This window comes from Podarcis tiliguerta (genome assembly GCF_965153285.1).
Source record: "Podarcis tiliguerta genome assembly, chromosome: 1".
Lineage (NCBI taxonomy): Eukaryota > Metazoa > Chordata > Lepidosauria > Squamata > Lacertidae > Podarcis > Podarcis tiliguerta.
In genome coordinates this window covers 32621847-32648837 of record NC_139534.1, presented here as the reverse complement: position 1 = coordinate 32648837, position 26991 = coordinate 32621847, and the positions used below count along the sequence as shown (strand labels likewise).

General features: G+C 42.1%; 1 long non-coding RNA gene across 2 annotated transcripts in view; it reads right to left on the bottom strand.

Annotated features, from left to right (window-relative positions):
- Window positions 1-632: 632 nt before the first annotated feature.
- Window positions 633-26991, bottom strand: part of LOC310665389 — a 40759-nt gene continuing 14400 nt past the window's right edge. Inside the window, exons 2-4 of one of the 2 annotated variants that reach the window (XR_014505449.1) lie at window positions 22994-23070; window positions 7261-7436; window positions 633-1615 (exon numbers count right to left, since the gene is read on the bottom strand). This is a non-coding gene — a long non-coding RNA (uncharacterized lncRNA). Of the gene's footprint in view, window positions 1616-7260; window positions 7437-12076; window positions 12187-22993; window positions 23071-26991 lie in introns of those variants that run through there. The other variant, XR_014505450.1, reaches the window with a different exon arrangement.

The window sequence follows — 26991 nt, the reverse complement described above, 5'->3', positions numbered from 1 at the left end:
ATGTTCCAGAAAGCTCAGCTCTTGTTTGTGTCAGTCCCCAGGTCATGCATGCAATGACAGAGACATTCTCTTTTTTCTTGGCAAAATTAGAAATGCTTATCCTGAACATTTTCTAGAGTAGAAAAGGGCTTTATAGGAGTCTTTTCACTATTTCAAAAGCTCTTGGGAAGAGCTTTGGGGAAAGACATCTGCTGCTTTGCTTAGTTTTTTATATATCTATCTATCTCTATAGATATCTCTATAGATATAGATATCTCTATAGATATCTCTATAGATATAGATATAGATATAAGCTGCAATCCTATTCACATTTACATAGGAGTAAGACCTGCTGGGGAGACGGGTGGCGCTGTGGGTTAAACCACAGAGATTAGGACTTGCCGATCAGAAGGTCGGTGGTTCGAATCCCCACGATGGGGTGAGCTCCCGTTGCTCAGTCCCAGCTCCTGCCAACCTAGCAGTTTGAAAGCATGTCAAAGTGCAAATATATAAATAGGTACCACTCCTGCGGGAAGGTAAACAGTGTTTCCATGCACTGCTCTGGTTCGCCAGAAGAGGCTTAGTCATGCTGGCCACATGGGAGCTGTACGCCGGCTCCCACGGTCAATAAAGCAAGATGAGCGCCACAACCCCAGAATCAGTCACGACTGGACCTAATGGTCAGGGGTCCCTTTACCCTTTACCTTTTAAGACCTGTTGAACTCTGTCGGTCTTACTTTGGGGGAAATTATTAGTGTTACACTAACCCTTTGATAAAAATGCCCCAACTCACTGCAAGCGATCAACATCTTGAAAAGCTTGTCTAAAAGCTTGGAGAAGACAGCGCTTGTGATGTTGCGTTGGCTACATCTCTTAGCCTTTGCATCCAGAATCTTAGTCAGCTCCCCTTGCCCAGCCACACCCAACTCTTTCTACTCCATCACTAGGCAAGGCCTGCTCTACTCTACTCCCAGCAAACAATTTGGCAAGAGAGGAAAGGGAAAGAGCCAGTGTGGTATAGTGGCTAGAATGCTGGACTAAGACCTGCGAGACCAGGGTTCAAATCCCCACTCAGCCACCAAGCTCACTGGATAACCTTGTACCAGTCACTTATTCTCAGCCTGCCCTGCCCTGTGAGGATAAAATGAGGGGGAGGAGAAGTTTGTACCCCACTTTGAGAGCCTTGGAGGAAAGGTGGGACATAAACAAATGAAAAGATCTATCATAGATCAAGTTGTGAACTGCCACGAGATCTTCAGATGAAGGATGGTATACAAATTAAATAAATAAATATTAGGGCTAGGAAGGATCTTTGGTGAAGTGGCTTTTGGGAATTTTCCCAGCTGCCTCCTTCTTTCATAGCATCTGTTTAAGGGCAGGTCTTTTAGAAGGGCTGATCAGCTCACCCGTTACATGGGATCCAGAGATCTTCCATTAAGGCATCAGTTCTGATTACGAACACAACATCTTCTTGGCACGCAACATCCAATAGTGTTGTACTTTGGAATGTTGCCTTGAATGTAGTTGCATGGATTTCTTAGGCATCTATGGACTGGATCCAACGTTAGTCCTACTCAGTCTAGATTTGTTGAAAAGAATAGGCATGCCTAACGTAGTACTTAGGACCATGACTAACCTAGGACAGTGGGCATAACTTGGTTGGATGCAACTCAATTGAATAGTGCCTGCGACATCACTGATGACCATCTACCCTCACTTGCTGTCAGTCTGCAGCTTTCTCCTTGAGTTGGGCAGGTGCTGAAGTGAAACCAATGAAGGTTTCTCTAAGCAACCTTGCTATGGGTCAAGCTCAACTCCCATGCCAGCCTTCCCTATGAAAGGCAAGTAAGATACTGTGCTTTATCTGGCCTTTTTAAGAAAAAAGGAGTAGGGGCAATACAGGACAGTGGTCCCATTATTCTACCCTCTCTAATGGGTATTCCACTGGAGTCTGTGCATTTAGCCTTGTAGACCTTTCCAGGAAAGGGGCAAAAAAGGTCATAGTAGAGGAATTGTTTCAGCTGATCATCTGGATAACCCCAACAATACATGGCACAATTCCACAACCCAGATACTTTAGGAACCTTTCTTAAACTGACGCTTAGGTGGGCACACTTTTTTGGTTAACAGTATCTAATGTATATGGATGGATGTGTGCAATGGCAAAACATTTAAAGCCCAAACCCTGTGATCAAGTGAAAAGGAAATATATGCGAATGATGAATTAGTGAATATAATTATTGAGATACAATGGGACATGATGTAATTAAATAACATCAGAGAAAAAGTATTAACCCAGACACAGATGATAAGCACTGGATACGAAACTACTCTTGTGAATGGAGGCTTGTCTTTTATCTTCATAAAAGTAGGGAAGCAGGTACTGAGCTATGGAAGAGGAGGAGGAGGTTGTGGTGGTGATGGTGTGAGGGATGCTTAGCTTGATTGAGAAAGGTTAATTACATGTGAAATGAGACTGGGATTCAGGCTGTGTTTGCTCTAGATTTTGTGTAATGTTATATCAACACTGGGATTCTCTGTTCATCTATTAGCAAAACCAACCCGTTTTGTTTGGTTTCATTTCAGTGTTGTTTTAATCCCACTGAACATTTATACTGTTATTTTAATTCTGCTAAACATGTGTGGATAGTAAAATACTTCCGGAATTAAACTACCAACGGGTATGGAAAGTGATCCAGTCCTCATAAAGATTTGATCTGTTAATTAGCCATACCAATTTTATGGATCATTGCCACCCACTTAAAACACATTGTTATATGTTCATAATCTTTGCATAATGAGCTTTTATGGAGTATAGAGGCCAACTTTAGTGCAATGTTCAACAAAGCCTTTTCCCCCCACCTAGTCAATCATAACTACATTCCATAGGGAAAATAAGCAGATAAGGATTATTAAAATATTTTCCCTGCCCTAAATATGGAAGAATTAGACCCTTTGAAAAATTATGGACACCTTTTCCATGTATGGTTTTAAATGCATATGCAGCCGGATCCTATGCTTGTTTACTTGGAAGTAAGTCCCTCTGAGTTCAGTGGGAGTAAGCAGTGCATAACGTATTGTTATGCAATTGGGGGTGTCAGATACCTATATTTACTGGATCCAGTTAGTGTTAGAACTTAATCAAGGCTTGGGGTGTTAAACTGGATGCTAGACACTGAAGCCCTGGATTCAGCAAGTGTTAAAATATAAGCCAGGCTAGCTTCCTGGTGAGATAATCACTTGCAGTGATGAACCATTATGAAAACAAAGGAAAAGTGATGGGTCATTAAGAAAGCAAGAAGAGGGTCTCTGTGCCAGACAGCAAATGGGCTGGGCCTCTCCTCCAGCTCTTAGATAGTTAGAAGGACAAATGCCAGAGCTTAGAGTTCTGTGATGTGATGCGACCTAGAGAGAAAAAAGGTTGTGCGATGGAAAGGGCACAGAGAGAGCCATGGCTGATTTCTTCTTGAATCTAAGGCTTTGGGCTATGGGAGAAGTAAGACCTTCTTGGCGTGCTAATGCTGTGAACCTCTCCATCATAGACTCAGGTTGTAGATGTGAGTAGATAGGCATATATAATAAAGCCACTACAGTTCCCTCTGTGCCTTATTCCCAAACCCTGGAATCTTGCACGACATGTAGATCGGGGCAGGTTTTTTTTTTCTCCATGCCCATTCTTAAGACCATGGTATTGTCACTGGCCTTCTCCTTTGCAAATCTTCCTATCCCCTACCATACCTGCTAAACCACTTCTCAGTACAACTTGATACTTGTGTATCAGAGTGAAAGCAGCTACGAGAGGCAAGAAGGCTTCCTTCAAAATGCAAAAGTATTGTGCAAATGAGGAGAATGAAAAGGAACACAAACTCTGGCAAAACAAAAGACCCAGCATATAGAAAGGGGTGCTCTAGAAGAATTTGAGGAATGCATTGTTGAAAGCACTGAGACTAACAACAAACGTCTTAGTCAGCCATAGTCTGGCTTACCATGTTGTGAGAACTAGATCATAATGCATTGTTGTGATCCTCCTAACAACCCTGTAAAGTAGGTATTGTTATCTCTATATTGCAGGGCAGAGGGCCATGGGATCCTGAGAGACAATTCAGACCACCTACTAAATTTATAGCAAAAGGAGGTATAAAAGAGAAGGAGACATCCGGATTTGTAGCACAGACTCTTAGACACTATGGTACACCAGCTCACAACTGAATAGAAAAACAAACCACCATGTATTAAATATAGCTCTGCTGTCACATGGCAAAATTTAGTGGGCAAAGTCATTGTAACTGAGAGTGAGTTTATGGGGCCTGGTTGCCATTTCCAGCGGATTTTCTCTATACTGTTTTCATCCAGGCACAAATTTGAACAGACAAACCATGCGATATGAGGGCTGGGTTTAGGCACCCTCAGAGTACCACGGGAAGAAGTCACAAGGGAGGAAAAACCACCATGCACCAATGATTGGTTGATCATATTCTAGGGTTGTCATATTTCAGAAAGTAATGGCTGCCCTATCATATCCCAAATACTCTATGTCCAACCCTTTTAGAACAGACTCAAGGATTGGTTGGACTGGAATGAAGTCAACAGTTAAATATGTGCATCCACAATCCCTTCCCTCCTGTCCAAGCAGCCATGTCTAGGAGGCTCTTCATAGGATTCGGTGAAGCCATTTAGATTCCCTCCCACTTCCATCCCTGAGCAGATTGCTGAATATACTGCAGAATGCCCTATGACTGCCTGCCAGGGGAAGCATGTATCTGGGCTTGGTGGCAGGGTGGCATGCAGGACAGATGGACTGCTCTGTTACCCATTCAAGGTGTTGGCTAAACATGTTGTGTAAAAGGGTTCATCCGAACCTATATGTATTATGCTTTCACTCACAAACGTGCTTCCATAACTGTGGTTGGTGCTATCCTCATAGTATTATAAGGAAGTAAAATCCATTGTCTAGCTCCCATAATATAAGAAAGGACAACCTAAATATGGGTCATCTGCAGGTCAGCCTCCACAATTTTGGTCACTATGTACAATAAGCAGAGAGGAGATAGCATCACATCCATTCTGTGCCTGTAGAGGAAATTGCACTGGATGGATGGGGGGGGGGATTGAACCAGACCTAAATGAAAGGAGAAGGCAGCACCAATATGGCCTAGAGTAAAACGTGTCCTCTGATCTCAGATGTGGTTGGCTCATGAGTGTGGACAAACACCACAACACGTGCTACTCCCAGAACCATTTTGTCTATCATCTCACCAACTTAAAACAGGGTTGGCTGATAAAACTCCCAGGTTGGCTGGGGAGACTGGAATTTGAGTCCAAGATCTTCTGGAGGGATGCAGTTACACCACTGTTGACTTACAATAACCTTTTGATAAAGATGTAGATGTTGACGCTTAAGACAAAAACCAGAATGTGGATGGTTGCATAGTTCTCTTGGCTTAGAAGGCAATCCACCCACCCACCACTAAAGTCTAGAATAGGTCTCTTTGGGGAATTTAGCACAATTCTATTACGTACATATATCATCCAATCACAGTCCCAGAGTTTCAGTTCTATAGCTTTGTGACATGATACTGTATTAATAGCTACACTAATTAGTGAAAGGTTCACAGCCTCTTTCAGCAAAAGGATTATCAGGCCCTTATTAGAACGATCCAATCCTCTTGGGTCTGCAGAACTGAGCTGGCAATCTCACAAGAATTGATTTCCTTTCTTGAGACACAGGACTTCCTGCTTCCAGTCAGGCCGGAAATGCCAGGAGAACACCTTTGTATTTTAGAGCTTCTGCTTCTGGCCAATTTCAAGAAGCAAAAAGGCAAGGATGAAGGGGAAAGGGAAGTCAAGCCAAATGAAGAGGTGGACTGGAAGGGAGAGCTACCCAAAAGGGGGCTTGAAGCAAACAACGTTTTATACAGGGAACAACTCCAGTCCTTGTTCACACCCTCTGACTAGTACTAATGTGTGGTACATACAAATTCTAAATAAAATTAAACCAGAAAACTCATTTGCATGCCAATATGAAAACTTTGCTTCTCAATAGAGTTGCTTTTGGGGAAACAAAGTTCAACTCAACTGCTGAGTTAAAAATACTGTATAAGCTATGGGGTGTTCCCCCCACCCCCAGAGCCACTTAAGTTTCCCAGAATCCCATGAACTGGGACTACGTATTATGTAAATTGAATGGCTGGCAGCTGAGTTGGCGTTTTTTAAAATAATAATCCTAGGTCTATGTAGGAACTTCCAATGGGAAAGCAGTTTAACTCTTCCCTACCAAGCTGTGACTCTGATGGAAATATCCTCTCCCGGTCAATGAAAGAAAAAAATAATCTCGCATTGCTACCGCTATGAAGTTTCTCTGCAATTGCTTATCGCAATACAGCAAGTGGCTTATATGGGATCACACCTAGGGAGGGAAGAGTTAAGTCCCCTATGTGTATAGGCTGTGGTCCCAATGAAAAGGACACCCTTGAACCTAGAATTAAATTCCCAGACCAGTTGTAATACACTCATAAGCAGATGGGATGCAGATCACATCCAGAGCCTGATGAACGCTGAGCACTCTGCAATTTGCCGCAGGTGGTTCCACTGCAGATTTCAGTGAAAGAAATGTGAAGGGAGCATCCCTAGTCAAACAAAAGGCAATTTGTCAGTTTCTGCCTCTCCCCATGGGCTCCTGTTGTTTTGTGCTCTCCTCAGATATGGCAGTCTGGTTTGTAACTCAAGTACAGACAGCAAAGGGGGGAAGGAGTTCCCAGGAAGGAGGTGCTGAATCTGGTTTCTGTAAACTTTTTAAAATAGCTGTACTTTACAGCGCAGCTAAAGAATTCCCAGCCCAGTATAAGCTGAAACACTAATGTGTTTCACCGGCATCATCATGACATTTCTTCTGTTAAAAAAACAAAAAAATCTTAGGGGTACATTAATTCTGCTACACTCCCCGCTCCCTGATTATTACTTAATTAGGCACAAGAAGATTTTTTAAAAAATATATAAAAAATTAAAGCATGAATCACCCAAGTCTGGTGTTATGCACTGACATCGACTAAGTTAACAATTCAAGGGTCAGTATTTGCAAAAGTAAGGACAAAGCTTACAAGCATTTGGATCCATCTAGCAACAATGTGCACCTTGGGATAATGGACTTAAAACAATTGCAATTAACAGGCTAAGACAAAGGATTAAATTTAAAAATGAATAGTGTGGCGCTTGCAGCTTGCTTGTAAAACAGCATTAAGCCAACTTAATCCATTTTAATTCCGGGGTTGGGGGGGGACCTACCGGCACAAATGAAATAGATTTGGGAGGAGGGTGTCGAGTTCAGCTCCTGCGAAAGTGCGATACATTCACCTGTGACAATTCTTTCTGGAATGATAAAGTAAGGGAAGTCTCTTAAGAACTCTGAGTGACTCTCTGAGGTCCCCAGAGATCAGGTGTCAAAGTTGTCTATCAGATGCCTGAAAAGAAAAAAAGGAAGCATTACGCACTGCTATTGTGAGACAGTTGTCATTGACTGATCAGGCCTTTTAAGCAAGCTTTCACAGTCAATGAAACCACCTGAATAGATGAAAGCCAGACAGCTTCTGACAAACAAGAGACTGTGGAATATTCATTGTGCATCTGTGAGGGAAAGATTAATGTATTAGAAATTAAAATGGGACCAGAACGTATGATCTTGCTCTAACACTTGGCCAGACCTGTGTCACCCATTGCTAGTGCCTGAAGTCGACAGACAATTCTGCCAGGGTAACTGAGAATCATTAAGCATCCTGCTATTGTGCGTGGTGAATAATAAAACTTTCCCCCTATTCTTTGCCTGGAGCTGACAATGAATAATTCTGGAGCTATTTGCAATGTTAACAGCACCTATCTTGCCCATCCATTCCTTTACGATAAGGATGGAAATATGCATTTCAACAGTCTGTACAGATACTGATTCACAGGCATTTCAAAGGACACCTGTCACTCAAGTGAAGGACCTGTCAGTCTCCAATGTATGATGGTGCCAGGAATATGGCCAAAAAGATTATCTATACTTTATTTCCTTTCCCCCTAACTCAGATTATAACACTGTTACATTTGCCATAGACTGACAAGTGATTTACACTCACAACTGTAATGTGTTTAAAGCTAAAGGGGTGGGGAGGCAAGCTATTCTCTTAGCCTTATTCTTTCAGGGTTTACAACGGTGTCAGATGTACTATCGCAAATGTGATCTAGACCATACAGAATGTCATTATGCCAGATATTAGAATCATTTAATCCATTGGCTAACTTAAAAGGTGACATCCGTAACACTTTTTCCTTTCACACCAGAGTCTCCAAACCTCTGGTTTCAAGAAATAATTCAGAAAGAGTACTTGTGAAGGGGTCCTTTATGAAACGTCAGTAATAATACATCTGGACCAACTGCTAACTATTAAATTGGCCTTCCCCAACCTGACCCCCTCTAGATGTTTTTGGACTACAACTGCCATCAGCCCAGCCAGCACATGATGGCTGCAGTTGAGGAGATTTGTGGCCCCAAATATCTGGAGGTCACGTGATTGCTGAAAGTTGTATTTACCTTGGGTTACAAACACCTCAGGTTACAAACACTTTGGGTTACAGACTCCGCTAACCCAGAAGTAGTACCTCGAGTTAAGAACTTTACCTCAGGATGAGAACAGAAATCATGCGGCAGCCTCAGGTTAAGAACAGTTTCAGGTTAAGAATGGACCTTCACAACGAATTAAGTTCGTAACCAGAGGTACCACTGTAGTTTTGGAGACGGCAGGGGATGCACAAGGAGATGAGATGAATTCCTTCCATCAGATACAAAGAAGTAAACCTGTCATTCTGATGAAAGATAGCTAGCATCCTATATGGGTCAATTATCCCCTTAATTTTGGTATATGTTTGAAGTGAACACATCAGTCTTTGTGTCCTGCCCTCCCCCGATCCTTTGACAAGTCTTAAAGATCTCAAGGGCAACTCCATTTATCGTGCCTCATGTGACCTGATGTGCTTTCTATGTGGTTCTGACAAAGGCACACCCTCCAGAGCAGGACTCTCATTGGCCAATTAAAAAGGCAGGAACTGGCGGGAACTCCAGCCAGCTACCTAGGTGGCCAGGGAAATTTCCCCAACAGTCACCTGGCCATATGTATTCTGGCCGCCCGCTGGTGGTGATTGAGTGTGAAGATCTGCAACAACCACACACCCAAAGGAATAGGTAGGCATCCATCATGAAAGCTGGTGACAGGACAGGATGCACATCAACCAGTCAGAATGCATTTTGGGGCAGTTAATTGAACCACTTGGGCTTTCAAATTTTCTTATTCTGTTCAAGACTCTTCTAAGATCTTTGTATACACACTTGACTTTCGTATAATGCATCATTCTTCCATGATGGCAAGATAGTGTCTCTGGGATTCCCTGGTGATCTCTCATCAAGGAACTGACCAGATCCAGACCCACTTAGCTTCAGCAAAGTTGCTGTGTGATGTTCCTTCAAACCAATGCTATTAGTATGTCAGTTTCTTCATGTAATTTTCCTCTTCAGTTGTATTACCACTGGAATTACAATTACTGTAATTGCTATTGATACCATTGCTCTCCATTTGCTTGCTGTTGGTGTACTAGATAATGTTAGTATGGAGTGCGACTCCGAGGTATTTCTGCTTCTTGTGCATTGATGGCATGGTGTTATATCTGGAAGAAGTGCATAGGCGATAATATTTGTACAGTGGTACCTCGGGTTAAGAACTTAATTCATTCCAGAGGTCCGTTCTTAACCTGAAACTGTTCTTAACATGAGGTACCACTTTAGCTAATGGGGCCTCCTGCTGCCGCTGCACTGCCGCCACACAATTTCTGTTCTCATCCTGAAACAAAGTTCTTAATCTGAGGTACTATTTCTGGGTTACTGGAGCATCTGTAACCTGAAGCGTCTGTAACCTGAGGTACCACTGTACCTTGTTAAATGTGGTGCAGCAATGATTGTGTCAGCACCAAAGCAGTCCCCATAAAATGTTGACTGCACCAGTCAAAAAGGCAAAACAAGCTGGTAACAGTAGATGATGATGTTGTTGCTGCTTTTCCATAGCTGATCAATTATTACTACCCCTATTGTAAAATCACCAGTGTATGTGGCCCCTGCCCTACAATCCTATGCCTGCTTACTCAGATCTTTAAGATCTTTATTGTTCAATGCAGCTTTAACTGCTAAGCAAAGAAAGTTGTCAGAAAATGGCAAAAGGGCAGAAAAAGTGCCGGAAATTCCCCAGGTGACAACTACAAAGCACAATATCCTGAAAAATAGCAACATAAATTCTGTATCTCAAATTTCATAAATTGTGGGTTAATGAAACGAATCAGAGTGTGATTGCTTAGCAGTAGTTTATATTCAGGACGAGAGCTTTGGTAAGAGAAGAAACAAGATGTACAGCAATACATAGAAAATGAGTAGGATTCAAATCCCAGCTAAGCTCAAAGTGAAAATGAATTTCTTCCTTTGATACATGTCCCCATTTATGCAGATAACAAAAACTCCAGGCATGGAGTCTTACATACTCGAACCTGGTTGAAGCTTCTGCCCGTGGATGCTAAAATGTAAAATACTGAGCATCTTATATTTAAAAATGGAGGAGTTAAGAGGTTCAAGCAAGCCTGCCCTGGGCTGTGCATTTCTATATGTGAAACGTAAAAGAGAGGTGCAGAGGTGCTTTATGATCACCCAGAAATTATGCATCTTCTACACATTGGTACTCTGAAGTCTGAGTCTTGAATCTTGACATTAATGAACGATCTCTGGTTGGCCATAGATTTCTGAACTTATAACTTTGTTCTCTTTATCTCCTTCATATCTATTCAACCCGGAAATACCATTGTTCCTTTTATATTGGGCTTGCTCCTGCACTCAGCCCTGAGGTGGTGGCCAGGAGTACATTCGCACAGCTAAATCTAGCGCACCAGCTGCGCCCAGTCCTTGAGATGTCTGATTTGACCACAATGGCACACGGCTTTGTTACACCCATTTTGGATCACAACAGCATGCTCTATGTGGGGCTCTATGTGGGGCTACCTTTTAATCCCTGGTGCCAACTCCCGGGGGCTATGAGTGCCTAAGAAGCTGTGCCTAAGAGTGTGAAAAAGAAGCTGCCATGTCTGGCTCTGCTTGCTCCTCCACCACCGTCACCTCCTGGTCCATGAGGGCAGAAGAGAAAGAGCCACTGCCACCAGCCGCCTTGTCCACCTCTGCCTCACTGCTGCCTCCTGATCTGTGAGGGGGAGGGAGGAAGAAGTGTTTCTGCCACTGCTGTCTGGTGTGTGTGACCTCATACACACCACGTGTATTATTATCAGTGCTTTTTTTCTGGGGGGACGCAGGGGTATGCATACCCCTAAACATTTTGTGAATCTTTGTACTTTTGTGTATTTACTATATTTATTTTTCCTAATTTGAACTATAAAATGGTGGTTTTCTTGAGTCAAAATGAGAGGACCCCTAAACATTTTAAAGAAAAAAAACTTCTTCTTCTTCTTCTTCTTCTTCATAGAATTTATATACCGCTCTATACCTGGGGGTCTCAGGGCGGTTCACAGAATAAAATCAAGATATAAAACCACAAAATACATGATAAAAATAAAAACAACCCAATAGCCCGCCCCGCAAAAAAAACCCAACAACAACATTTTAAAAGGGCATAGGATATAAATCAGATCAACCAAAGGCCTGGCTAAAAAGGAACATTTTTGCCTGGCTCCTAAAAGTGTATAATGAAGGCACCAGGCGAACTTCCCTGGGGAGAGCATTCCACAGACGGGGAGCCGCTGCAGAGAAGGCCTGTTCTTGTGTTGCCACCGTCTGGACCTCACAGAGAGAAGGCACACGAAGGAGGGCATGTGCGTGTGGCATCACACTTTTGCGTTACATTATGGGCACCCACAATCTTTGACATGAGAGGACGCCTATGGAAGCCACCAAGTCAGAGGGAACCAGGTTGGGTTAGTGGCCTGTCCTATTACTCCAACTTTAAGAAGTACACTTACACCAACACCGTCCTATACATATCTACTATAAAAAGGTGTATTAAGTTCAACAGGGCTTACTCACTGTTTATAGGATCACAGTCTTAAATATTTAGATGAATAGATCTGTAATGTGGATTAAAATAACAATGGAGAGAGTTCACAGTACATTAGTCTTTTGCTCCAACTGGAAAATATTAATACAGCATCTGAAACTCTGAGTCATCTAATCTCACTGAATGTTCTTCATGCCTGTATCTGCCTAGTGGATACAGAAAGAAAGTCAATATTCACATGCTGAGGCTTCTTATTTGCAGAGTCTGCTTGAAAGTTACAATGGGGAGATTGTTGGAGAAACTGCTAAAACAAGTAATCTGGAAAATACTTGAGATAAATATGAACTGTTTTGCAGGGAGCATTAGAACCAAGAATTTGAATAATAAGTGCAGAAACATCTTTGCATACATTTTTAAGGAGGAACCATGTAGCACAGTCTTGTCTACTCAGCAATTAATGGTGCTGTGCAATTGGGTTTATTCCCAAGTGTGCATAGGATAAGTGTTAGGCATGGTGAGAACTAAATCTGGTAAGATTTGCTTTCAAGAAATTCTCATAAAAGCAGGCTACAAATTATTAAAGGCAAATAAATTTCTAAGAGTTGGCTCAATTGGTACTTTTTGTTTCATGCAGAATCTCTTAGAGATCCTAAAGTGGCTTGGGCAACCCAGTCAGATGGCTTGACTATTAATAATAATAATAATATTAATAAAGAGTATGTTCCTATGAGCAAATTGTAATGGGTAAACTAAGAGCTGATGGATATTGGCTGCAGCAACCACTAGGATAATTCCTCTGAATATTTGAACTGAAGTATCACCAATATGCAGGTTACAGTATCTTCCACCTCTTTGCTATCTACTCATCTCACAAAGGATGCCTAACTTCTGAAGAAGGAAGTGGTACCCAGATGGATGAGGGTGAGCAAGCTGGAACTGAAGCCAGACAGGTCCCAATAAAAATCACATTGGGACATTTGTTTGTTAAGGTTTTGATTTCTCCACAACTCTTAATCTGCTAGATGATAAGCAAATATGAAAAGGTATGGGTGGAGGAAGCTATCTCTTGTCACAATTTTGTACGAGGAGGCAACTAACATTCAAATGGGGCTGTATTCATAGCTGATGTATGTACTACTCATTAATTGTGAAAATAATGTTCATTTTTATTTTAAAAAAAATGGGACTGTATTAGGTGCTATTCATGTATCCGGCTGCACTGAGGCATATCGTTAAAGCAGAAAGATAGATACATGTAACAACTGTCCCTCTAGCTACATGAATACAAAAACCAGCTGTTACTCAGGCTTGTCTGCTATTCTTAAGTGATACACACAAGTTTGGAATTGGACAACAGGAAAACAACAAATTGTTCTTGTACAGTGGTAACTTGGGTTAAGTACTTAATTCGATCCGGAGGTCCGTACTTAACCTGAAACTGTTTTTAATCTGAAGCACCACTTTAGCTAATGGGGCCTCCTGCTGCTGCCGCACCGCCGGAGCACGATTTCTGTTCTCATCCTGAGGTAAAGTTCTTAATCTGAGGTACTATTTGTGGGTTAGCGGAGTCTGTAACCTGAAGCGTATGTAACCTGAAGCGTATGTAACCCGAGGTACCACTGTATTCACAAAGATAGAGATTAATTTAAGGCCATGCTAGTTGTTGTTGTTTTTTAAAAAAGAATGGCTGGTTCTTGCTTTTGCATAGAAAGGGGAATCATTATTGTATGTTTCTGCTTCTTAAGAGACCTCTAGGCAACCTGATATCTGAACAGCATCTAAAACACACACACCCTTTTGAATGTTTGTTGCCTCCTCCCTCACTTCATCATAAGCCCTTTACAAAATGCAGACAGAGATGGTCGCACCACCAGCCAAATATATGTATTCTCCTCCCCACCCTGTATATTTTTCCTTTTGCTTGCCATCTAGCCTGTTGAAGAGCTCTGGAAAGCTTAAAAGCTTGCATATGATTTTGTGACATTTTGGTTGGCCGTATAAAGGGATTGCCCAAATGTGGAATTTTAAACACATTCATCCACTTACACTGTGCTGATTGCCCACCCCTGCTGAAATCTACAAAGTTAGGAGATGTGAATGAAGAATGAAGACTCCTTGAAAACATCAGGGAATAAGATTGTGATAAAGTGAAAATAAATTTGAGAAACCTATCCATTTTAAAGGAAATCAGCCCTGAGTGCTCACTGGAAGGACAGATCCTGAAGCTGAGGCTCCAATACTTTGGCCACCTCATGAAAAGAGAAGACTCCCTGAAAAAGACCCTGATGTTGGGAAAGATGGAGGGCACTAGCAGAAGGGGACGACAGAGGACAAGATGGTTGTATAGTGTTCTCATGCTACCAGCATGAGTTTGACCAAACTGCTGGAGGCAGTGGAAGACAGGAGTGCCTGGCGTGCTCTGGTCCACGGGGTCACGAAGAGTCAGACACGAATAAACGACTAAACAACAACAAAGATTTGAGATATAGTTTATAACAGGGATGTAGAAATCCAGGCACCCACTAGCTATTCGTACCCTAGAAAACGGAATCTAACTTTCTACTACACAGGTCTGGAAGCAGGATTTTTCACCTATATGGCTCCTAAGAAATCTTCTGGCTCCCTAATTTTGCAAAATTGTTTGCACTCCTGTATTCTCCCCTCATTCGTGGAAGTGGAAAGAACTCTAAAATGTGCAAAGCAGCTTTCCCTAAACTCAGACTCTTCCCAGTCTTGTGATTGGCTAATCCCTTTGCCTTCCTGTTACCTCTGTCCAATCACATGCCAAGGTTTGTAATGATATATATGCCGCAGGTTATGAAAACAGCAGGAGTCTTTTCCAGCTGATTTATTCCTCGCAGTGCACATGGAAATTGATCCTTAAAAAGAGAGAGAAGATGGTACACCTGAAGTTTAATGGAACACTGAAACAAGCCAGCATCCCACTAAATTATCAGGCAAGAGCTAGCTACAGTTTTTCCCCCCCCTCTTCTAGTGGAAAAGAAAAAAATGGGTGATGCAATTAGAAATGTGTGGGTCTGGGATTTAAAAATATTTAACAATTATTTCCATTTAAAATAATTTTGGAAGAAAAATATTTTATACTTTGGGAAATAGTTTTTGACATTTTGGGGAGTGGAGAAAGAACAATGGACCGTTTACAGGTCTACACCGTAGATTAATGAATCTAATTGAGTCTGTAGGGAAATGTTTCAGTTTAACTACTGGAACTAATTTATACATTCACTACATCGTAATAAGTCAATTTAAGTTTCTGGAAATAAAACTGGATATCCTGGGTATAGATTTGAACTATAAATTTCTGCAAGAAAAGAGCCTGTGTTCATTATACATTGTAAAATTACCATATGGACCTGTCAACACTTCTTAGCACAGCTTTGTAATAATGTCATTTAGTTTAACATTGTAATGTGCCGACTGAATTAATGCGTATGACAAAATGAATGCCTCCCAACCAGTGGTTTCGAGGGAAGTTTGGAACTATGTATTGTGGTTATACAGACAAATCTCTCCTTATTTACAAAATCAACACCTACCCTTTGATTGAGCATGATTTGTGTTATTTCGTTTCTCTTCCTGTACCAGCTTGAGACCCTTCCATTTTTGTCTCACAACCAAAAGCCAAATCTGAATGGTTGCCAGACGACCAAAAACATGCACATAATCAAAGTTCTGAATAAATGAGATGCTATTTTCTCACGGCTAACTCACCATCATAATGCATGGGAAATACCCTATTAACTCAAAATATAACTTCAGATGATTTAGGCTCCAGCAATGGGTGTTTCAACTCCAGGCTTCTCTTCGTCTAGATATGCTTACTTACACATCAGTCATTGCTAGGACTTCATTGACTGGCTGAAAATGCTGAAAGGTGGGTGCAGGCTGGTTTCTCAGAAATCAAATTAAGGTAATGAAGTTTGTATTTTTTGCATCGTATCTTGCTTATCTTCAGGTGGGGAAAAGCTGAGAAGCCAAGGAATACTGCTCAACCTACTCACCTAAACCACAAACACCCATAAGTGGGGGGGGGGTGTCAGAGTTAAGAATACCACAAAATATATATTTTCTATGGAAGAAGAAACTTGGCGCTTTAAAATCAAACAAACCACAAACACTTGACAGAATGTATCTAGTCAGCAAATAATATTTCACTGACCTGAGCCATGCTGATCAAGGTAAGGTTCAGTTCTTTCCAGCTTGGTCTCATATTCACAGCAATCACTAGAAAGCGAGGAAAACACCCTTTAGCCCTCTAAAATAAAAACATCACCAAGCATGTGTAGCTCAAGTATCACAACCTTCTAAAATTTACTTTGCCCCAGATTTGTGGTAGCAGTGGTGGACTGGGAAGGATAGGGTCTAACTAGTATTTGCTGGTATAAGCTCTGTATTAGCTTCAGTCAGTTTAATTGCACTACAGAAGTGCCTGCCTCATATATTGTTCAGCCTTGATATAATGGAATGGAAAATGCCCAGCAAATTTTAAAGGAACTATTGGAAAGACTATTCAAGGCAGCAGAGATATGACATGATCAGAGCCCCCCCCCCCCCCCCCGAACATGAAGCATGGGAAGTCCCAACAAAAAAAATTATAATTTAGGCAGAATATTTGGGCTATTTGATATGTATTTGTATAATTTGGAACATTCAATGTGATTTGATTGGATTGTTAAAATGGGAAACTTAATAAAAATGATTTATTATTTTTTTAAAAGGAAAATGCCCAGCATATACAATTGCCAAATGGTGTCATCCATATTCTGGTTAAACTGGTAATGGTAGATATGCTATTGATAGCCTTGAATTTGGGGTACCCCAATTGGCCACAAATACCAGGCGCTATACCAAGCATCTTTCTAGAGTTGGGAGGGGTTAATCTGTCACCATATTGTGGACTCCCAACTTCCATCAGCCCCAGTCAGCAGCAGTGGAACATATGCCCATGCTGCCCAGGGCGGGGGCGCTCCTGAGGGGGGTGGAGGGTGCCCTCCCAGGCACAGGATAGCACACGCCCTGCAGCCGGGGGCAGAGAGAGACACCCTAATAGAGCAAGCCACAGATGGCGGACATTCTGCGCACTGTACGCCTGCTACTCCCAAGCCTCTCCCAGCTGTCAAAACGAAGGGGAAAGGGGGAATGCCGCCAATGTCACCCCCCTCAGCAAGGACACCCAGGGCAATCCGCCCCCACTGCACCCCCTTCTTCCACCCCTGCCAGTCAGCATGGACAACGGGCATGGCTGATGGTAGTTGTAGTCCAACAATATCAGGAAGGCCTCAGCCTCAAAATTTCGTTCACACAACCAGAATACCTTCCCCCACTGAACTGACAAGCAGACTGCTAACATGGGGGGGAGGGCTAAAAAGAGGCACAGAAGACCGTCGAATGAAAAGCCTGCCTGGGCCTACTTGCACTGTATCTTTCGAGTCTTGGATTACAGCCAAGATGACTAACTGGACCAACATAACTCAGTTCTCCTCTTGAGGCTGACAAAAAAACCCACTCAAGTCAGCAGACAAATTCCAAATAATTCAACAGGCTTGGGTCCTTTATGAGCATTCTTATTATATGAAAGCACTATTGTGAAATATTTGACATTTCCTTTCATTATTTGCCCTCAACGTTGATTTTAGGATTCCGGCTGTAACTCGCATTGTGGTCAATTATCTTGCAGGAGGATCCGATATGGGAGGACGGCAAGATTTTATATCTTGTGAAAACAAACCAATGTGCTTTGTGTTGACACAAAACTAAAATAATATTAAGTGTTCATTGTATGAAACTCATTAAATACACAGTTAAGGATTAAACGGCTCCTGAAATGCTGTATTTCCATGGGATGTGTGAAGCTGCACACACACCAAAAAAAACTGTCTGCAGAAGCTTATGGGAAAAAAAGTAATCTAAAATGCTTTTTTCACAAATATTGTGCCTTATTATGCTGCCCTTAAATGGTGTGCTCCAGTGTTGTCCCGTTTGCTGCGGGAAATTTGAGACTTGGAATTTCAGATAGTCATTCATGTCTCTTCTGTAGCCAGTGGCAATTCCTCCAAAAGAATAAGGGGGGAAAGGAAGGAGAGAAGGTGGGGGTTGTATCCTAACTTCTGAATAGCGAAAGAAAACTTAATATGCTACAACACAGGGATAGAACAAGCCTGCACAACTTTCATTACACCAATTGCTACCTGTGATTTCTGCATTGCAGGGGGTTGAACTAGATGACCCTATGGCCCCTTTTCCAACTCCACAATCCTATGATTCTAAGTTGAGCGCAGACCACCAGCACCTATATTGCAGCTGCTTAACAACCCTGCATTTCTTTTACAGTTCTGGGTAGGAATCGAAAACAAGTTTATTATCGTCCGAAAAGGCTACCTTACAAGGCTGAGACGAGCTGAATTCAGCTTGGTAGGTAACATCATTTGCGGCTGGTATAGAATAACGTTGATAGTGTCAATGCTGCACAGGGCTCCACCTTGCAAGGTGTTGACCAATTTCTGGGTGGGGGCAAGTGTACTCAAAACTACATTCAATTCCCAGTGAAGCCTGCAGAGTTCGAGAGCACTCATCACTTCCAGATGTTAGGTCGCATAGTGAGTGATCCCGAAAATGCTGACAGCCACATCTACACAATCATAATTGTAGTGCCTTTACAAATTCTTACAGTGCAGTGATTTCACCTTTATGCAAATGATCATATAACGATGCAGTTTGAATGCTCCCAGCACAGCAGCCAGGTGGAGAGATACCTCTTTCTGAATTCCTCTTTGTTACATCAGAAAATTATGGTAATGTGTACTGCATTCTTAAGGAAATGCTTCCTTTATGGATCTCATAGCTATTATGGCTAAGGAGCACAGTTCCACAGAGGGCCGGGGGCGTATTTAAACTGAGTGTAGATTTTGGAACCCCAAACAAGATTTTCTCCCAAGGAGTCCTATTCACATAGATTTTATTTTTTAAATGTATTTATAATACACTTTCTGATTAAAAGTCATGGTTGAGGCTAAGAAAGCATTGAAAACGAGATAGAATTGTTGCTTAAAAAAACCCAACCACACCTAATTATGTAGACAAATGAATCAGAGCATCAAAAACAGGTAAAAATGTAAACAGAGCCACCTCCAAGATCTCTGGAGTACCTGGGCCTCGTGTCTAAGTGCCAGCGAGGGGAAAAATTTCCCTTGGAAAGGATTTTGATCACTTTGGTGCAGGTGGAAAGTTGGGAAAGCACTCCAGCACTGGCAGGAGGATATTAGACATACCCACGCATGGCAAACTCAAGAAACACAGTCTTACTTTGAAGTAAATCTTGTAGAGCTCAATGGCATTTACCCCGTACCAAGGGTGATTAGGATTGTCATCCTAAGACCACATTGCAGTTCTAAGTTTTAGACGTATTTACTTGGAAGTAACCAATCAAAGTAAGCCATACAGAGAGAGGGAGCGAGCAGGCCAGCAGGGGAAGAAAGGCTGGGCAGCCAGGTGGAGGACAGACATGCACACACCACACACTTACATGCGCCTGCCGCAACCGCTATGCTTTCCTTGCTCATCCTGGAGGCAAGCTGGAAACAGAGGGCGGTACCTGGCTGTGGGGAGGCAGCCAGGAGGAGGCGGGTATGCAGGTGGGTGGGGGAAGTCAATATTGAGGGTGCTGTGCTCCCAGATGAAAATTATTAGGGAAGGGGGCCAAGGGATCCCAATCTAGATTTGGCACCTATGCCCTCCAGCACTGAAGTGGTAACACTGATTTCACACACCTTCACACAGATCTGGGAAATCTGGAATTTCAAATGTTGTTGACCAGACAAGATTTGCATATTACAAATTTCAGGTGCACTGGATAAAAGAACTGTGAAAAAACAAAAGCAAAGGGGGGTGGGAATGAAGGAGTCCACATTCCAACCAACGGAGGTGTGTTAATTTTGTTTTTCAATTTTGTACACCCCTACTGAGCAATACCATTTCAGTGGTTACATTTTCCCTAAGCTTTTGCATCTAGAAAAACAATGGGGGAGGGATTTTATTTAGAAACTTACGTGCCGCCATTTGGCAAAAGGCCACAGGGCATTTTACAGTGTAACAACAACATAAGAGCCATGCAACCCAGTAACTTTACAAACAAACACAACCGCTTCAATACAACTCCTAATGAAAGCAGCAACGGCAAACTAGACATTGGAATCAGACCTTCATGTGCTGAAGAAAGAAAGAAAACATCTGCCGAATACTCTGCATCATGGAGAGTTATTAGTATATGGATTTAGTTACTGTAGTTAAGTATGTTTTGCTATTCAGGGCATGTCTTACCATCAGGGTTGCTATTAAAAAAGATGCAGAGCCCTCTTGTTACACATCAAGGGGGCACTCATCTGCATACGCCACTTGAAGGGAAGCTCAGAGCTGTCGAAAGGCTACTTCTCAATTCCCCAGGTATTTTAAATGACCAAACAACCTGAGCACTGAAACTGATTTCCAGAAAAAAAGAAAGAAAAGATGTTACTATTTGCTACTACATAGTTCTAGATAGAGAGTATTTTTCTCCCATGAAATCTGAATTCATCGCAACATAATGGGGAGTCTCTCTTGATGAGTTGGCCACATTTTGTTGGGCAAAGGAGTCTGTGGACTCAGGAAGTGGCTGTATCAATATCAGATTCCCTTCCTTCCCCATATAAGGGTAGATAATTCTATGGAGCACTGCTTTTCTAGGATGAGCAAGCTTTGGTCGTATTCAAGGGTTGTACTATTCCAGTGGTCCAGTTTAGCTTGCACATTCCTCCCTCTCCTTAGTGTGTGTGTGTGTGAGAGAGAGAGAGAGAGAGAGAGATAGGCACCCCAAAGGAATTTACAATAATACAGAATGCGTATGAAATTTAATAAACAATGCAAATATAAAATATTAACACAGCACACTAACCCCCACTTATGTCAAGTTGGTGGATTGAATGGAGATCTGCCCAGCTCTCCCATCTAAGCCAGCCTCCTAGCTGCTGCCCCCAAAAGAATGCTGCGAGCACCAGCCTGTTGGTGCTAGCTTCTCCCTTCCACCAACTGGAGGAGGCAAGAGGGGGATCTACGAGTAGTATCTCCATGGGTGGGGGCCAGTGGAGTGCCCTAAAATGGGGAAGTTCAAGGATGGAGCATGGGGCTGAGCCAGCTATTATGTGATGACATCGGGCTCAACCCAGATCTAATTACACAGCAATCGCTCTGCATCAGATTCAGTTGTCCTGTCCTGCTCCTTCCACCATGGCTGCAGTTGAGTGACATGGCTGTGGATGCAACTCCACAAAGCCCTGCTGATGCAACCTCATCTACCCTCCTTGCAAACAAATCAGAATGTATGCTCACTGAATAGCTAATGTAGTCTGACCTCCCTGGACGCAAATCAGGATGAATGCTCAATAAACCAGTTGTCCAAACGTGATCAAAGAGTGTCATTCAAAAGAATGTCATGGAAAGCAACACAAAATATCTACACCTACCCACAAGGATGAACACCAGTAGCCACTAGACGCCTGGCTATCAATGTTATCCAAATACTTGGGAAAATAAAACACCTTTGCCTGGTACCAGAAAGATGACAAAGTCAGTGCCAGGAGACCTGCCTTGGAGAAGGCATTCCACAATCAGGGGTTACCATAGAAAAAGGCTCATTCTCCCATTACCACCCTCCAATTATCTATTGGACTGGATCTCGGATCTCAGAGTCCAGATAGGTTCATTGAGTAAAGGCAGTCCATAGGGTGTTGGCATCCCAAGCTGTGCAAGTCTTTATAGGTCAGAACCAGCACCTTGAATTGGTCCAGGAAGCAGTGCAAGTGGGCCAAAACTGGAGTTTTATGTTCAGACTTGTGAAATCCATTCAGTAATCTGGCTGCCACATTGTACCCTAGCTGCAATTTCCAGTTGGGAACAAAGTGCAGATTCTTGTTACATCTGAATATTGAAAACTGTGGTTTGTTCAAACTAGAATAAAAAAAACACACCACAGATTGATCCTGGTTTTATTGAATCACAGTTCGAACAAATAATAGTTTCTCATATTTTGACTCTGAGAAACTCTGGGTTGTTCCAGGCCCCAAACGAAATTTTTATTACACATTTTGGAATGGTTTCTAATTTGCTGGGAGCCATCATGAACACAGTGATCACGAAAAGAAGACAGGGTATAGGTTTTCTTAAATAAGTAAATGTTTTGGAGGAAACATGCAGTGACGAGATGTTAGCATGAGGTAAGCAATAATATATTTTCCTGGGTGGGGGGAAAGAGAGGACTCAGTATTGGAATGGTGTTTTGGCAGCAGTACCATGTCTCTGCATAATATAGTTACTCCTCCAGGAACCCCAAGCCCATCACTCACTGCAATTTGATGACAGTCTTCCATTTAGGCCTTTTATGAGGAAAATATATTTCATTGCAGTTGGCAAAAGAAATGCCCGCTTCCTAATGCAATATCATTTTCTTCTGGAATGAAGCAAGTCTGTACAGTTTAACTGCTAATGTTTACAATTGGATTTGATACTGCAAGATTTCCCTTAGGATGCAGTCTTAAGTAAGGAACAGCCGAATAGCTAAGATTCCGACCTCCATGAATTAGTGGAATGGGCTAATCCTTGCAAACAGATAAAAATTTAAGATAGGATATTAAGATTTTTATCCAATTGCATAGATCTGTGTAGATCCAGACATATTGTGAGTTTATACAGGCAGCAACTGATAGGAAGAAATTAAATATAAACTCTGTGCCTTCTAATCCAATATCCTTCAGGACATTTTATTTCTAAGCACAGTTCTTTTATTTAACATGGACATATTGGGATTTTTTAAAATATTATTGTTATTATTATTAGCTGATTTAGCACTAAAGCCCAAATGATAAATCACAAATTAAATGCTAATGTACAATCATTACCGAAATGTTGAATTCTGTTTTCCATCTACGGTTATAATAGTTAATGTCACCACTTGTACAATCCCGGTGGCACCAGCCTATAAAAAGAAGATGATAAAAGTTTAGAGCAAGAACTATAAATTCATCTCCTTCCCTGAAAATGAAAGGCAATTCAAGTTCAGGTAGAATATTTTATTTCACACAAACAACACTGAAAGAAATGTTAAGGATGGTTATATAGGAAGTAGAATGTTCTGCTGTTGTCACTCCACAATTCTAGATGGCATGACAAAGGGCTGAAGTCCCATTAGATTATTCCACCCCCAGCGGCATTTCCAAATGCAAGAAAAATGCACTAGGTGGAAACGGTATTTAATTGCATAGAGTTGTAATAGTGCAGTATCCTTGATTGTTATGCTAGGATTTCAAAAGTTAGGAAGCTGCCTTGCGCACTCTGCGTTAGACCACAGTGGCTGGAAGTTTAAGGACAGGCAGAAGGAAGTACTTCTTCACACATCACATAGATAAACTATGGAATTCATAATCGGAAGATGGAGTCATAACACTGGCCACCAACCAACTCAAATAGCTTTAAAGGGGTGGAGGTAGACAAATTCATCGAGGACAAGGAAAGCCATGGGTACTAGCCACAATGTCTGTGTACTTCCTCCAGTATTGGAAACTGTATTCCTCTGAATACTAGTTGCTAGGGATGGGGATGCGGGTGGTGCTGTGGTCTAAACCACTGAGCCTTTTGTGCTTGCCTATCGGAAGGTCAGCGATTCGAATCCCCATGACAGGGTGAGCTCCCGTTGCTCTGTCCCAGCTTCTGCCAACCTAGCAGTTTGAAAGCACTCCAGTGCAAGTAAAAAAATAGGTACGGCTGTGGCGGGAAGGTAAACGGCATTTCCGTGCGCTCTGGTTTCCATCACAGTGTCCTGTTGTGTCAGAAGCGGTTTAGGCATGCTGGCCACATGACCCAGAAAGCTGTCTGTGGACAAATGCCAGCTCCCTTGGCCTGTAGGCGAGATGAGTGCCACAACCCCTTAGTCACCTTTGACTGGACTTAACTGTCCAGGGGTCCTTTACCTTTTTTTACCTAGTTGCTAAGGAGCACAAGTGGGGAGAGTGCTGTTGTGCTCATGTCCTGTTTGTGTGCTTCCCATAGGCATCTGGTTGGCCACTGTGAGAACAGGACACTAGACTAGGTGAGCAGGGCTCTTCTTCCATTTGTATGATCGACCTTCTGCTATCAATGATCTACGCACCTTCTACAGATCAATGTTTTTTAATTGACGCTGTCATGATTCTCCAAATACTTGTACTGCTCTCTCCAGCAGACCCTGACATCATACCAACTTTTACTGAAATGTGATTTATCCTCATCACCATTGAAAAACTACACTAGCACAAGATCAGAACTTCATTGGGAACTGAGACAAGCGGGTTACCCTCCTGCTTAAAGGTAAAGGGACCCCTGACCATTAGGTCCAGTCGTGGACAACTCTGGGGTTGTGGCGCTCATCTCACTTTATTGGCCAAGGGAGCCAGCGTACAGCTTCCGGGTCATGTGGCCAGCATCACTAAGCTGTTTCTGGTGAAACAGAGCAGCGCATGGAAACACCATTTACCTTCCCGCTGGAGCGGTTCCTATTTATCTACTTGCACTTGGACGTGCTTTTGAACTGCTAGATTGGCAGGAGCAGGGACCGAGCAACGGGAGCTCCTCCTGCTTAGGGTAGAACTAAAATCAAAGTGAAATTGGGCAAAGCAAGTCTGTCCTTTTCTGACTAAGAAACTGTCTCGGAACTCAAGCACTCTTCTTCAACAAGACATCACCAAATTCCCTATCCTCTACAATCACCATGATATTCACCAGACGTTCTTCAATAAGGTGCCTACAGAGTATAGTTTGAGAGGATTTTGGAAAAGCCTGTCAAACCATACAGTGCATGGGAGGAGATTTAATATACTAAACAAGTTACAAAAGGCAGTTACAATAGACAGGCTGACTGAGCGACTCCCTTCAGTTCCAGACAGAGCCCTGAAGGCCAAATTAGGTGTGACACCATTCACACAGTGAACAATTCTGTGAATAGCATCTCATCTACTTTGGCCCTGAGAATATAAGCAAAGAGACTTCTTTTGGAATACAAACTCACGCCACTCTCTGTGTTCTCTGTGTGGGCAGTTATTCTACCAGTCTTTAGTTTATTTTAGGCTTACCTGTTGCAGATCACTTTCACCTGCTTGGTTCTATTTCATCCTGGCTCTTGTGGTTTTAATGGGACTGCGATTTTAATTATTTTAAACTGCCATGGGAGGAAGCCATTTTGTCATGGCCAAAACGGTGGTACAGAACCTCATCACAAGTATAGGGATTTCACTAGCATATCAAGCATATAGTGGCTGCACAAATAGGTATGGTGAGAAAATTCAGTCAGTTTTCTGCTCCCATGTTCCCCAACCAAACTAAAATATCCTTCCTAAAAGGGCAAGGAACTGCAGGATATCAACGAACAAAAATGCAAATTAAAAGGACTCCAACATGTGGCTGTGCACAGAAGATGCTGTCTAGATGAGAGCATTGTTTTCAGTGGGGTTCTCTGAGCATTGAGATGCACACATCGAATGAGCACCTAATCCACGAGGTTCCAAAAGTCAAAGGTGATCAGATATGCTCCTGGTCACGTCACTTCTCAGTTATGTGAGAGGCTGTTAAAAAAAAATGGTTTGTTTTAATGTTGGCAACTCCCACAGACCAGATATTTTTGGGTCAGTTCTAGTACTGTAGTAAATGCTTTTAATGATTTGATTATCATGATAAGAATATTGGCTGATTATTTGTTCTGATTGCTCATTAAGGTGTTTTCTCCTGCCTGAGGAAATGTAGAAAGCTCTCTTATACCAGGGCCAGACTCAGACCACTGGTTGATCAATATCAGATATCTCCAGGATATCAGAAATTGGACTTTTCTAGCCCTGCCAGTGATTGAACTGGGATATTTTGCATGCAGAGGATGTACTCTACCAATGAGCTACAGTCCTTCTCTAAAAAAACACCTGATCAGGTAAAATTGACGGGTAAACCAGTAATAATGAAAAGCCGTAACAACTGCAGTTAGTGCTAATTTGCAAAACAAAATTTAAAAGGTCCCTGAAAGTAATTTCAAAATCCTTTATCCTGCTATCCACTTTGCATTTACCATGGTTACAAATAATATCTAGTTCCAAATATATATGATTAAGATGGTTGTGACATATGACTACAGAATCTTTATATCATATACTTGTCTGCTCTTGTGAAAGAGTTCTCTGGCATGGTACGGGGGGGGGGGTGTGGATTTATGTTCCTTTGCAAACCCCTCTTACTCTCATTAGGAAAAAAAATATGTTTAAAAAGATTTCTGCATAAATACAATAGCTCCCTCTGCAGGTCTTGGAAAAAAATCAATTTAAACCCCATAAAAACATGTATCCATCACTATGGTACTTTTAATTAAAGTAGACGCTAATAATGTGCTATTCATTCCATGCTAATTGCAATTTATTTTCACACAGATTAATGCAATATATGAATGTGATCATTGCTATGAATTTTATTTTGTGTGCTAGCATTGTATTCAAATCCACTTTCATTTTGAGAATGCTAGATCTCCTTAACCGCTACTCCACTGTCTGTGTTACTTGTGTCAAAATGTGTTGTTCCGATTACAAAATGTATTTTTCTTAACTCTTTGGCTGCCTGACCATCAGCATGAGTTCATCTCTGGAAACAAAAGGCCCAAGTGTAGTTCCATGTTCATTCCTTTGTATGTCATATGCAAAACAACCTCTTCACCCCTTTATTAACATGCTTTGATTTTTGCTCTGAACCAAGAAGACTGAGGACTGTGAAAATAGGCTTTTACATGCATAGGGCATCAACTGGACATGCCATCGCCACATAGACAAGTGAAGATTGTGATGGGGGGCACAGTGTGCCAGTGTGCCATGCCACGTGATAGACAAAATTGCTG